Below are 15299 nucleotides of genomic sequence, written 5' to 3'. Positions count from 1 at the left end.
ACAAGCATTTGAATTGTTAAGATTTATGTGAAGTTTTCAGAGAAATATAATTGTTTGAATTCTGAGTGCATGTTGAAATTTTACAAAATTTTCATTCCAACATTGAAGATACATATTTTCTTATATCAAGTGGAGGATGGAAATAGTTTTTTTCATGTGTAAATCATGATATTGTGTGTAAATATGTTATTTACATGGTTTATATGATAGAATATATGGATTCCAAGATTATTGGTGGAATAAAAATGATTTAATAAGTGTTCTCAATGTTAGAATTGGTAGATAATTTCCTTACATAGGAATAGATGGATTTATGTGAAAAAAAAAAAATTATTTCAAAGTGTATTTGGAATTATTGTATTTGTTTACTTTCAATGAGTGGTATTGGTTTATCCATTTAAGTGTGAATTTTATATAAGTTTGACATAATCTATTGATTAATTTCTTTGACCTTACATGGTATAATTAAATATGTGATATGCGGCAAGTATTTGAATTGTCAAAGTTTACATGTGGTCAATATGGTTGAGTTTGTTACTTTGAGTTTAAAGGATTTAGTGATTACCATGGGATAAATGAGGAGTTATTTTGGCTTGTTAAAGGTCATAGTAATCAAGAGTATTTTGAGGATTGTGTTGACAAGCCTTTACTAATTTTTAGAACATGATTTATGTTGAGCATGGAAACATATTATTTGTGGTAATGATGTGTTAAAGATTCTGTATAAGTGTTGGAGTAAAGTATGCATTTTTGAGAGACATGAACATTGATATGAGATTAACATTAATTTATGACCGTTTGTACATAAAGGTGGAAAGTATCTACATTGTGATGATGAGTATTGTAATGATTATTTAAAGCAAAAATTGTTGAGGGTTGAAATTTTGAAGGAACTTAATACCAAGTTAGAGGATTATTTTGAGTCAATTGACGTGAAAGGAAGTATGAGGAATACATTTGAGATAAAGGAATTTGTTTGAAACTAAAGCTGTTTTGGAAACTAATATCTTGTGAAAGGATTCGATATAGTTAGCTAGGGAGTGATTGTGTTGGACAATATCAATGACTACCCAAAGGATTTTACTCTAAGGGTTTGACAACTAAGTCAATTGGTGTAAAGAATTTATTAATGATGTTGGAAGAATCAAAGATTGCATTTATTTAATTGAGTCATATAATGAATTGCCTTAAAGATAAGTTATGGATTAGAACAACCACATTAAGGAATTTAAAGTTTTGAGAAAAGATCATCGAGTTATTGAAAGTTTTAAAGGTGAAATGTTGTTTTCTTTGAAATAACTAAGAGTTAATGATTACGATTTAAGGTTGTATTACCAAGATTCATGAAATTGTTGGGAAAATTGTCAATACTTTTGAAAGTTACCCTGAGACAAGTTACTAATTTATGAGAGATACGATAAGAGGGTCAAGATGAGAGATGTTCCTTCTATGCTTGGTACTTATGATAGTCTTTTCTATGAAATCAAATATGTCATTATATATTGTAATTTTAGAATTTCTTCATGAAAAGTAATTTTATTTTTCCTCAAACACGTATTTTACTACAATTATATGAAAACTAATTTTCAAATATACAGTTTTCAAAGTAAAATTTTGTGCTTCTTATTTTCAAATAATTATATAGATAATTGAAAACTTAATATTTTAAATTCTTTTGTTAAATATTTTGATTCCATACCTCATAAGTAAATATATGAGACTCTTGTAACGTTTTCAACAATTTCTCTAAATGTAAGTGCTTTAAACTGTTTGAATGACGTAGTAAAATATTTTTCGAGTTTTTCTTACTATTTTTGAAAATAAATCATTTTAAAACCTAAGTTCTTTTGGATGTTTGAATTGAATAGTAATTTGTTGAGGAACTAGCTTGTTGGTTTTCCTTACTTGGCTTGATGCTTGATGCTTGTTGATAAACTGTTAATATTATTGATTTAATGAGTTAATGTTTTGGTTGAGTTACGGGGACGTAACTCTTTTTCAGGGGGGTAGAGTGCGATAGAGTTTAGTGCGTTTTCTTTTCGAATCATTTTTGAATATTTTGAGTCTTTCTTGAGTTAGTTGTGACCTTGAGTCTGGTTAGGTTGTGCATGAGTCCAAAAATCGAAATCGATTTCTTTATTTTTTTTACTACATTTTGGCATGAAACTTTTTTAAGGGGGGTAGACTGTAATACCTCGTATTTTGAGAAGTATTTTCTAATTAATTATTAAATTATTATTTTCTATATAGGGTATTTTAGTAATTATTGAGGCAAATATTGTTCTTTCCTAACAAGTTAAATACTCTATCTTGTTCTAGAGTATTAGGGGGGTGCCCCTCGAGTTATTGGTTTCAAAGATTGATAATCTTGCTAATGTAACAACACAAACAATAAGGAAGCTTTTCCAAATAAAGTAAAACAAGTTAGATTGCTTAAGGAAATGAGTAGATGAACAAATGATAAAAGATACAAATGCATTCCATTAATTAAAGGATAAAGTCCAGTCTATAATTGTATTAGTTGAAGGAGAGGTTACCTCCATGTTCATACAATTGGAAAAGACGAACGATCTTCAGTACATGCTAAGGAATAAACTAAACTATCGCTTGGATACTAAGCCAAGGGAAACTACAAAAGCTAAAAAAGAAAGCTTCTTAGAAGATCAGCATCTGAACCCACGGTGAAAGCGTTGGCGATGACAAGTCCTACAGGATCTCTTACGATCGTTGGTTTTTCTCCCCACCTTTTGTTAATTCATCTGTTAAGTACTCCTCTCTTCCTTTTTTTGTAATTCTGGATCTTAGAATGCCTATTAACGGTCGATGGCGGTTTGGACAGACACCTGGATACTTCAAAGAGCCATACTCTTTCATCAAATACTTAACGCTATTTTCTGGTATGAACACTGGCCATGGTGCTATTGCTTCATTTTTTGCTTGATCTTGCTCTCCTTGATCATCGTTTTGCAACTCTTCATCATTGTGAGACATTTCTTCGTGAATTAACTCTTCCGCCATTTTAATTATTTAATTTGAGTATTTCAAGAAAAGAAACAAGCTCTGACAGTTGATTTTTAGAGAGAGAAAGTAAGAAAGAGAAACTAGCTTGGCTTAATGAAGAAGGAAAATTTGAGTGAAGTGACTACACATATTTATAATCACCCTTACGTCACTCTTTGACGGTTGAAATTCTCCGTTACTTCAATGCATCGTGGTAAAACCACGTAACCTTCAACATTCTTGAAATCGTTTACCCAAATATTTGATTAAGGGGGATGAATTTTTGTGATAAACCGTCACGGAAATTACTTGGTTACCTCTACTTTTAAGATAATAATTACTGATCATTTAATTTTTATTGGGAGTTTATAAGTGTCTTTTCAATTAAATGTCAATTATTATTGTTGTCTGTCACTTGGGTAAACCGTGTAAGTAATTATAATTATCACCCATATATTTTAATTTCTAAACAATAAAAAATATATTTGTGTGGGTATAACTATAATTAATCGATTATATTGCCTGATCAAATAACCAAAACATTTATACTTTTTATTGAATAAATACTTAGTCAGACAATTCCAAGTCTAAACAACATTGGAATTAAACTTTACAGAGTTAAGACATGATAAAAAAACCATGTTTAAGTACTTAGTTTTAGTAGAACTAAGAACATGTAACACATCATGTTTGAGCACTTAACTCTTTCATCAAAAGTTAGTTCAGTGGGACAAAGAAATCAAACAAAACAAACCCTAGCCTCGATTAATCCCAAGTGTGATTGGGGCTTTTGGGGCTTTTGTGTGCTTGCTCGAACATATTAGAAGACAAGTCAGAGCTATCCCCTTGCTCTATTACCATCATCATCCTGCCTAAGCTTCTTAGTGGTGACTTCTTTGCTTTCTTTTGTCACTTCTTCTTCATGGGTTCACCTTCATCTTTTCGGTGCTTGTGAATCATTTTCTTCCTAATTGGTTCATCTCTTAGAACTAGATCAGGATCAAAACTAAAACGTTTATTGCCAAACCTAGCCTGGCAATGGCGTTCAACATCTTCTACCCTCTTAACCTCCTTCTCCATCTTATCCCACCTTTCGAATACCAACACTTTTTCCAGCTCTTGGCTCCTCATCTCCTGAGCAGAGCTTTTCTATATTAGGGAATTCCATAGATAGTTCATCTAAATCTAGATCAACTTTTGTTATCCCCTTGGGATGAGACTCGACGGTGCTAGAGGTTGGAATTTCCATGGCTATAGCGAGGAAAAGATTTTTGAGAAAATTTTTGAAGTTGGCTTCTCAGACAAAAGATTTTAGTTGAGAAAGGAGATACACTTTGCGTATTTTAAGTGAAAAGCGATTTAATGATCTCAACCTACATTTATAAGTTGAAACTTATCAAGTTATAATATGTGACTTTTTGGAAATTACCTAGCAATTACCTCATAAAAAGCTATCAACGGTGTTATTTGATAAGCCTCATCGAAGGGTAAATTAGTAGTTTCTTACTTTCATCCTTAAATCTCGAATTGCCAGCGGCCCTAAAACGCTTCGTTTGAGGTTGCACCACTCAATTTCAATTTCAATTAATTTCTTTTACCAGAATCTATCAAACAATTTGTATTGTTTTGTGTCTAAACGGAATCAAATGGCATAATTTAACTAACTCTTCCTATTCTTGGAAAGCTATAAAAACCTTCAAAGCATCCCTTACACTATCTCATCACCAATCCACTCTCTGATCCTCCAAACTTTTCAACCTCTATTCGTTTGAACTTTGCGAAGTACAAAATGACTTCCCTTCCTTTGCAAAAAGCGCTCAAACCTTTTTTAGTTAAAGAATATTCGTTAAGGCTCATGAATTATGCGAATTGATAAGTAGATACCCTCAGAACTTTAGATATGGTTTCCTTTGGCACATTTTGTCTTCGAGCATCGAAGATAGCATCATGAAAGGCACAAGCTCTATAAGGTCAACGTTTCTTTTTGATCTTTCATCTCTTGATGTTCAGCTAGAGTTTTAAAAGGAAATTCAGCTAAATTAAAGTGAACCAAGTGCATCCCTGGTAAAGGTTCACCTCGCCCTGCTGCGTTTATTGAATTGCATCCAATCGACAATTGGATTTTAAGCCAGAATCCAACTAAAGGTTGGGTACAAGACCTCACAGCCAGGGGCTGGTTCATACGGCTTTCCAAATTCACTCATCATGGGTAACAAGAGCATTTTCAGTTTCCTTAGACTGGTGACATATGGTAAGATTCCATTCAACGGGTCGTTGACATGTGCTCTTATATCGCTCTGGGATCCTATGTTAAACTATTTTATCCTACGCCAAGGTTACATGACTATAACCCTTGCTGATATTGCTTTCCTTACTGGCCTATCCTCTAATGGTGATGAGGGCCAACAAGTAAGAGTGTCCAGCCTAATTGAAGGTGCTAGACCCTTACATAACAGAAGTCACAACCTTTTGAAGCAGATATTAACAATATCCAAAAGTAGCAAGGTCGACTTCAATGCCTATATTTCATACTTTGCATCATCATCATATTCTACCAAAGTATCGCAAGAGGAAGAGATAATCTTTATTTTATTCGCTCTTACTCTCTTAATGATGTGCAAATCTGGGGACATTGCTGCACGGTTTTTGCCACTTGTAGTGATCTTTGCTCATAGCAAATATTTTGTAGCTCTAGGTCCAATTTTATTAGGACAATTGTACATATGTCTGTTTAGATGTAGAGAAACTCTATTTGCAGGTCAGAGTTTAGAAAATGTTGGTGGCCCATTGTGGTTGGTCACTTGTTGGGGTAATTTCTACACCACTTTATGTATGGAGAAAACTAAGGAGGAAGTCAAGAAAGAGATGGAAGAGGAGACCGCACTGTACTCATCTAAACTTGATTGTAGGGAGAAAACTTTAAAAGTGGACTACCGCTCATATGCTGAGATTTGCATCAATTATTTTGACCATCAAAAAGTCCCTAAACCTAATCTTGTTATGCATTGTCTATTAGAGTTTGACCTGTTTAGGGTAAAAATATCCCCAACACATGGTCCAATCCTATAGTGACACGTCGCCCAACAACAACACAACACATGTCACAATAGGAAGATGACATGTGGTGAACAAGAGAGCACCTGAACGAGAGAAAGACCTCCTTACATCAGGAGGCCCGAACCCCGAGGAAAGCGCCAAAACGATGCTCTTAAAGGACACTTGTCCTTACCTGATTGCACTGGCAATAAGAGCACACCATTCTAGGTCAACAAACCCTAGATGACACACACTCCCACCCTTCTAAATACCCCAATTATTTATGATGGGAGGGGTAGACAGAGACATCTCAATTATTGCATTAGCAATTTTCTCCAACTTCTCTCTACTTTCTCTCTCTAATTTATTTTGTTTTTCGATCATTAACTTGATCATCGGAGGCGAATATTCCGTCAAACGGAATATTTGTTGTTTTGCAGGCGTCCGCTACCGTTCGGATATATTTAAGACCTAAATCCCGAGGGATTCCAAAAAACCTAAAAACATTTGGTGCCGTCTGTGGGGATACATGTCTAAAATGGGTAAAGATGGCTATGCAGAGAACATAGTCGCTACAATAAACACCATTAATCCTCTTACTGCCTCATTCCATGAGGTCAAGGACCCCTAGTAACGGCCGCCTTGAATAAGCTTCAAAAAGAGCTTGAGGGTAAGATACCTTCTTCTTCTAGATAGCCGTCCAGAAAAGGAGAAGTGGGCATCAAAAACTAAAACCCCAAGATAAGATGGCCAACACTGAAGATGCTGGAAATACCCCGTTCAGAAGACATCTGAGTTCCCCAAGGGTGCCTCGGATGAGTTGGTCCAGGTTTCTTGAGAAATCAAAGTCGGCTTGGGAGCAGACCAAGCAGCCACTTAGGCAGCCAAATGAGCCGTCCCAGCGCTGGAAAGATGCTAGAGACCATCTCCAGCACAAGCGGCAGGAATGAACACAGTCCTACTACTCGGACACTACTTCCACTCCAATCACGCCGGATGAATTCTCAAACCATACCCTCTCCGAGCATACCAGCTTGGCCAGGACCAGCAAGAATCAAGCTCACCATACTCCAACTTCAGTTCCTTTAACTTAACCACTTCAGTACCAATTCCCCATGATTATGGTGCAGTTTTGTCGCCTACTTACCACGTGTACGGGTAGTATATGTACCGTCGTACAACCAGGTAGCTTACCTTAGTGGACCGGCCACAAAGCCTCAGCCTATTGATTGGCAAATGCGCTTGTGGAATCTTTGTGACTAGTCGCCTCCGTTTTTTCAAGAAATTTTCAACTCTTTTCATCTAGCTAAAGTAAAAAGTGCTTGTGGGTGCTTATGATGGTACGGACAACCCAAAAGAGAATGTTACCTCATACTGAAATTTGATGTACTTACAAAGTACGGATGATGCCACCAGGTGTAAATGCTTTCCGGCCATCCTTATGAGTGTGGCTCAAGACTGGTTCAACAGTCTGCCGGCCGGATCTATAAGCTACTTTAAAACTCTCAGCCTGTTGTTTGTTGGAAACTTCTCCTATAACGTACCACCCCGAAAGACTAGTCTTAACTGGGCGACCATCGTCCAAGGAAAAACAAAGGGGTTGCGTTCATACGTTCAGAGGTTTAACTTGGAGAAAGCGCTAATTTAGAATCTGCCAAATGAAATGGCCTAATCGAAGTTTCTTCGAGGCTTAAGGAATAATGGCTTCAAGTTTGATTTAACCAGAAAAAAAGATTCGGAAATACGTAGGTGTTCTGCTGGAGGTCGAATCATTTATTAAGGCAGCTAATTTTTGTTCGCTAACAAAGTCAGAAGAGCCGACCAAGGGTGCCGAGAAGAAACCTTCTTAGCAAGACTTGGCTGGCAAAAAGAAAGAAGGAAATAACAAAAAAAAGAAGTCTGGGTGGCTGATTGCCAACAGACCAAGTCAAAGAAAGCCAAGACGTACGAGAGGCAGTACGAGAACAATAAGGATTATCACTCAATTTTGATGGAAATCAAAGACAAATTAAACTTTGAGAAGCCCTAGCCTTTGAGAGGCCCGACTCAGTTTAGAAATAAGAACAAGTACTGCCATTACCACAAGGATGTGGGGCACGACACGAACGACTACAGCAACTTGAAAAGGTTGCTGGATAAGCTAGCCGAGAAGGGCATGCTCTACTCGTACGTTTGGAAGTATAAGCTCGGACAAAAAACAAGTCCGAGAAGAAGGAAAAGAAAAAGATGAAGATGGAAATAGCACAGACTTAGGGTTGGTGGCCGTCATATCAGACGGCTTCACTGTAGGCGGCCCAACCATGAAGTGAATCATGCAAGATACTTGGAATTTGGGGAATGTAATGCATGCGGAAGAGGTCAAGGTTTAGCCATTTCCAGAGGTGACGGTCTGCGAGGCAGATCGAGGCAAAATCAAAGCCCCCCCCCCACAATGACCTGATGATGTTCATTCTTAAAGTCGCCAATTTGAAGGATGGACGAGTGCTAATAGACGCAGGCAGCTCGTCAGATGTCCTAAAGGATATTTCCCACTCGTTGGTCAGGTTTGGTGGGAGCATCATCCACCCGGTTAGACAAATAGACTTGCCCATCCAATTTGGGCAGAAGGGAGAAGGAAGGGGCATGGTCGTTTGCTTCCTAGTTATTAAAGAACTTACTGGCTATAATGTCATCATTGGCCGCCCAACTTTGACCTCAGCAAAGGCTGTAATTGTCCCTCACTTGATGCTGATGAAGTTTGAACGGTCGGATGGGAAGATAGGTTCTATTCAGGTAAACCAAAAGATGGAAAAAGAATGTAATCAGCTGGCCATGAAGCCAATATCACACGGACATGGAAAAACGTCCGAGCATAACTCCGAAGAAGGGTCACTCCAAGCATACCAGGTTGGCAAGATGCGTAAGTCGATCAAGAAAGAACAAGCGTAGCAGTTAATGACCGTCGGCCGGCGAGAAGAGTTGAGGCCACAGCTGGCCGACCATCATACGGACATAGTATTGGACCTAGACTAGCCTCATCGGACGGTCAATGTGGGCACTATGGCCATGGGCTTGCTTAGGGACGACTTGGTGAATTTATTAAGAGAATTAAGAGATAGGTTTGCATTTGAATTGAAGTTCATGAGATGCCGGGTATAAGCCCTGGATTGGCAATTCACAAATTGGCGGTGAATCTGACCGTAAAACCTGTACGGTAGAAAAAGAGAAATCATGGTGAAGAAAGGAATCATGCGGCCGCGGTCAAAGTAATGAAGTTGCTAGACGCAGGTTTCATTCGGCAATGTTATTACCCTGACTAAGTGGCCAATGTAATTCTGGTTAAGAAGCCGAATGGAACTTGGCGGATGTGCGTGGATTACACTAATCTCAACAAGGCATTCCCTAAGGATAGCTTTCCCTTGCCTAAAATTGAACGCCTGGTTGATTGAACGGCCGGGCATGCCCTGATGAGCTTTATGGACGCATCCTCTGGTTTCCACCAAATCCCTTTGTGGGAAGAAGATCAAGAAAAAACAGCATTTGTGACCGAGCAGGGGCTGTACTGTTACAAGGTCATGTCATTCGGCCTAAAAAATGCCACTACCACATTTCAAAGACTTGTGAATACGATCTTTAGAAATCAGATTAGCCAGAACATGGAGGCTTATATTGATGATATGATTGTTAAATCAAAAAAGCCGACCGACCATCCAAGTGACCTCGAAGAAACGGTTACTAAACTCAGGCGGTATAAGATGATGTTAAATCCAAAGAAGTGTGTCTTTGGTGTTGAGTCTGGAAAATTTCTCGGATTTTTGATTAATCAGCGCGGCGTTGAGGCTAACCTTGAGAAGATCTAAGTGGTCTTAGACATGAAATCGCCGAGAACCATAAAAGAAGTTTAGAGGCTGACCGGCTTCTTAGCTGCTCTCGGACAATTCTATCAAGATCAGGAGATAAGTGTCGCTACTTTTTTCAAACAATCAAGAAAAAATCAACGTTCGATTAGTGAAGGATGAGGCCAAGGGCCTAGAGCATTTCATGCTGCAGCAAGTTCCTCAGTCCAAGAATCATCAAGCGGATGCTCTATCCAAGAAAGCCTCCTCGACATCATGTGATACTCTAAGATCCGTGTTCTGGGATGTTAAAGAGAAGCGGAGCATTGATGCCGAGCCTATGCAAGTCATTGACTGAAGCTCCACATGGATGGATGGAATAATCTCCTATCGATGGAGTTCTTTCGGACGACCCAAAGGAGAGTTGGGTGATGAAGAAAAAGGCTTCATGGTTTGAGATGAAGGGTGAGAACTTGTTCAAGAAATCATTTGTAAAGCCATACTTGAAGTGTGCTACGACCGAGAAGGGGCATGAAGTATTGGACGACCTCCACTAGGGGCATCGCGGATCATATATAGGCGGACGAGCCTTAGCTGAAAAGGTAACGCACCTGGGGTACTACATGCCGAGTTTGAATTTGGACGCCTTAGAGATGGTTAAAAAATGTGACAAGTAGTCCACTTCCCGCAAGAGATTCGTAACCCTCATCCACCGTTCGACAAACAGCTTGTTGGCCATAAGTAGTCCACTTCCCTTTGCAAAATGGGGCATGGACATCTTGGAGCCTTATACTCTTGCATCAGGGTAGCGACGGTACGTGTTAATAGCAGTTAACTACTTCACGACATGGGTAGAGGCTGAGGTCGTCCGAGGAATCAAGTAGAAAGATTATGCTTTCATCTGGAAGAACATAATCATACGTTTTGGTGTGCCTCAATCAATGGTGTTCGATAATGGACCACAATTTGAGATTGACCGTCTTAGGGATTGACTGAGTGACGATGGCATAGCACATTGCTTTTCCTCGGTCGGACGCCAAAAGGCCAATTGCCAAGTTGAAGCATACAATAAAATGATCTCCAATGGCATCAAGCGGAAGCTTGTAGGAGGCTTATGGGCTGATGAGTTGGTTAATGTGCTATGGTCCATTCGAACAACATCAAAATGTTCAACAGGGGAGACTCCATTCTTTCTGGTCTATGGGGCCGAGGTCGTGCTCCCAATTGAAATGTACGAGCCCACTCTATGAGTGATGCTATATGATGAATCGGCCAATTGGAAGGCCATGAAGACCCCCTAGACTTCCTTCTAGAATCTAGGGGCAATGCGGCGCTTAGGCACAAAATATATCGTCTAAGGATGACAAGGGTATATAATCATAAAGTGTCAAAGCGGTCACTTAAGTTGGGAGACTTGGTCTTGAGAATGATGGAAGCGGTAGGCCTAGGGAAAGAAGATGGCAAGCTAACCCCTAATTGGGAAGGGCCCAACCAAATTAAAGAAGAAGTACGAGACGGAACCTACCGTCTCGAAGCCTTGGATGGCCGTCTTATTCCCCGTATGTGGAATACGGACAATCTAAAAAAATGTTATGTATAAAGTTTTTTGTACTTATCCTTAAAGTTGTATATACAACTAGGTCTAACGACCGAGCAATGTAATTAAAGCCGTATGGCCAAACAATGTAACCTTTATGCATTTTTAGTTACTTTAATTAATTATGGGAGGGTTTCATTCTAGACACTTCAAAACCCAAAAACGGTATCGGAGCTGCGCTCATTTAATTGTTATAACTAATAATTGATAAGTATCATTTATTATACATTTTAGGGCGTTTTTCTCCCTTAGTTTTAGGTTTATTTCATCTTATTGTGGAGGTTTGAGCCCGGAGCATGTCGCGGCTTACAACACAAGGCAAGATGGATCTTGGGGAAGTGGCGGTGGAGTAGCTCGGAGACAACCACCACCCGGATTTGCAAATCAACCTCAACAATGGAACCAACAAGCTCAACAACCATACAATTCCAACTAACAAAACCAAAACCCTCCTCCATACCAAAACCACAATCCAAGAGGGAACTACCAAAGAAACAACCAATCCAACTACCAAAATCAAACCCAATACCCACAAAAACATCAAGAGCAAACACAATCGCAACCCGACTCGACACAAACCCAAATTCTCCAACAAATCCAAGCCATGAATCAACAAATCCAAGAGCTTAAGGCTCACAACAAGATGGTTGCTTCTCAATTAGCTCAAGTGGCCGAAAATTCTTCCTTAAACTCTTCACACAAACCCATCTCACAACCTCAAACAACCCGACACATGCAAGGTGATCACCTTGAGATAGGGAGCTTCTTATGAAGGCCCAAAAGGGAGTGAGGAGGTAGAGAAATAAGGGGAAGATAAGAGAGGAGATGAGGAGGTAAATGTTGAGAAAGAAGTTGGAGACAAGAAGTCCAAGGGTAAGGACCCGATTGACACTAGAAAGTATGATAATCCGGTACCTTATCCCGGGAGGGTTGCGGAGCGAAGGTTGAATGACAAATTTGCAAATTTTCTTGATGTGATGAAAGGGTTACACATCAACCTACCTTTCCTTGAAGTGGTGACACAAATGCCATCTTATGCGAAGTTCCTCAAAGATATCCTATCAAACAAAAGGAAGCTCAAGGATGAATTTATTACACGTCCACATCAAGTGAGTGCGCTTGTTCAACATAAGATGCCAAAGAAGCAAAGAGACCCCGGAAGTTTCACATTGTCGGTCAAGATTGGCAACTTGGAGCCTAAAGGAGCTCTAGCCAACCTTGGGGCTAGTGTTAGCCTGATGTCGTTGACCATTGCTCAACAATTGAATATCGAGATGATACCCACAAGGAAGAGCATTCAACTAGCTGACCGATCGATTAAGTTGCCTTGTGGAGAAATTGAAGATGTCCCCATTCAAGTGGGACACATCTATGTACCTTGTGATTTTGTTGTAATGGATATGGAGGAGGATGAGAACACTCCTTTGATTCTTGGAAGGGAAACATTGAAGACATTGGGGGCCGTCATTAATTGCAAAAACAATACCATTACTTGTGAAGTAGCTGATGAAAATATTGTTTATGAATTCTCTAAGCTACTTAAGACCCCCATGGTTGAGAAGTGTTATAGGATTGATGTGGTAGGTGAGGAGTTAGATCGTTTGGGAAGGGTTATGATGAGCCCTCAAGATCCAATGGTTGAGGCTCTTACATGCGAGGAAGAGTACTACTCTCACGAGGCAAAGGAGTTTGTCATGACTATTGAAGAAGCCAAAAGAGAGGAAGAGAATGATCCTAAGCATGATGAGCTAGCACAAGAAGAGGAGAGATTGGAGGAGAGTTCTAAGCCTCCTCCCAAGGTAGAACTAAAACCCCTTCCCCCCTCTTTGAAATATGCTTACCTTGGAAATGAAGGGGAATACCCGGTTATTGTCAATGCTACCCTTGATGGGCTTGATTTGGAAAAATTGCTTGATGTTTTGAGAAAATATAGAAGTGTGATAGGGTATAGCATTGATGATATCAAGGGTATTAGCCCTTTTTTGTGCATGCATCGAATCCATCTTGAGAATGATGATGCCACCTCCATTGAGCCTCAAAGAAGGTTAAATCCTAACCTTAAAGTGGTAGTAAAAAAAGGAGATTTTGAAACTACGTGAAGCGGGGATTATCTATGCTATCTCCGATAGCAAATGGGTAAGCCCGGTTCACGTAGTTCTTAAGAAAGGTGGCATGACCATACTCAAGAATGAGAAGGGAGAGGACATCTCCACCCGAATGGTGACCGGGCGGAGAATGTGCATTGATTATAGGAAGTTGAATAAAAATACAAAGAAAGATCACTTCCCTCTCCCTTTCATTAATCAAATGTTGGAAAGGTTATCAAAGCATGCCTTCTATTGCTTCTTAGATGGATACTCGGGATTTTTCCAAATCCCAATCCACCCTAATGATCAAGAGAAGACCACTTTCACTTGTCCTTATGGGACATTCGCATACCGAAGGATGCCCTTCGGCTTATGCAACGCCCCATCGACTTTCCAACGATGCATGACCTCCATTTTTTCTGAAATGTTGGAGAATGAAATTGAAGTATTCATGGATGATTTTAGTGTGGGCGGATCCTCTTTTGGCATGTGTTTATTTAACCTTGAAAAAGTCTTGAAGCGATGTCAAGAGACGAGCCTTGTTTTAAATTGGGAAAAATGTCATTTTATGGTTGAGGAGGGGATTGTCCTCGGCTATAAAGTGTCAAAAAATGGGATTGAAGTTGATCCGGCTAAAGTGTCGGCTATAACCAAGCTACCCCCGCCTACTTCCATTACGGGAGTAAGGGCTTTCTTGGGGCACGCGGGTTTTTACCAGAGGTTTATCAAAGATTTCTCTACTATGTCTAAACCTTTAACCGGATTACTTCAAAAGGATATAGATTTTTGTTTTGATGAGAGTTTCCTTCGAGCCTTCAATAAGCTCAAGGAAGGTCTCACATCTGCTCCTGTAGTGCAAGCTCCAGATTGGAGCTTGCCATTTGAACTAATGTGTGATGCTAGTGACTTTGCAGTGGGAGCCGCATTAGGTCAAAGAGCAGGAGGCAAGCTGCATGTTATTTCCTATGCTAGTAGAACCTTGGATGATGCCCAAAAGAATTATACTACAACAGAAAAGGAGATGCTTGCAATTGTGTTTGCTATGGAAAAGTTTTGGCCCTATCTTGTTTGCTCCAAAGTGATAGTGTACACGGACCATGCTGCGGTTCGGTACTTAATGAACAAGAAGGATGCAAAGCCTAGGCTAATACGATGGGTCCTCCTTCTTCAAGATTTTGATATTGAAATGAGGGATAAGAAGGGGCCGAAAACCATGTTGTCGATCACTTGTCTAGATTACCTCATAATGATGTTGAAAGTGTTCCGATAAATGAGGAGATGGGTGTTGATACCCTTATGGCTATCGCTTCTTCTCCTAGTCCGTGGTTTTCGGATTTCGCAAATTACCTAGCTAGTGGAATTATCCCATACCAATACTCATCTCAGCAAAAAAAGAGGTTTTTCAAAGAAGGATGGCGGTATTTTTGGGACGACCCATTATTATTCAAACAATGTGAGGATGGTATATTCCGGAGGTGTGTCCCGGACCATGAAATTGAGGGTGTGCTTGAACATTGCCATTCACTACCGTGTGGAGGACATGGTGGTGTGACTAAAACTGTGGCTAAAATCTCTCAACCCCTTCTATGGTGGCCTACCATGCATCGTGATGCCCAACGATACATATCTAGGTGTGATAGGTGCCAAAGAGCGGGAGGCATCACAAAACGGGATGAAATGCCTCAATTGGGTATCCTTAAAGTTAAACCGTTTGATGTTTGGGGGGTTGATTTCATGGGTCCATTCGTGTCCTCATGTGGAAAT

Source organism: Chenopodium quinoa, unplaced genomic scaffold (genome assembly GCF_001683475.1).
Source record: "Chenopodium quinoa cultivar QQ74 unplaced genomic scaffold, ASM168347v1, whole genome shotgun sequence".
Taxonomy (NCBI): Eukaryota; Viridiplantae; Streptophyta; class Magnoliopsida; order Caryophyllales; family Amaranthaceae; genus Chenopodium; species Chenopodium quinoa.
Note: the sequence above shows the minus strand (reverse complement) of the source record.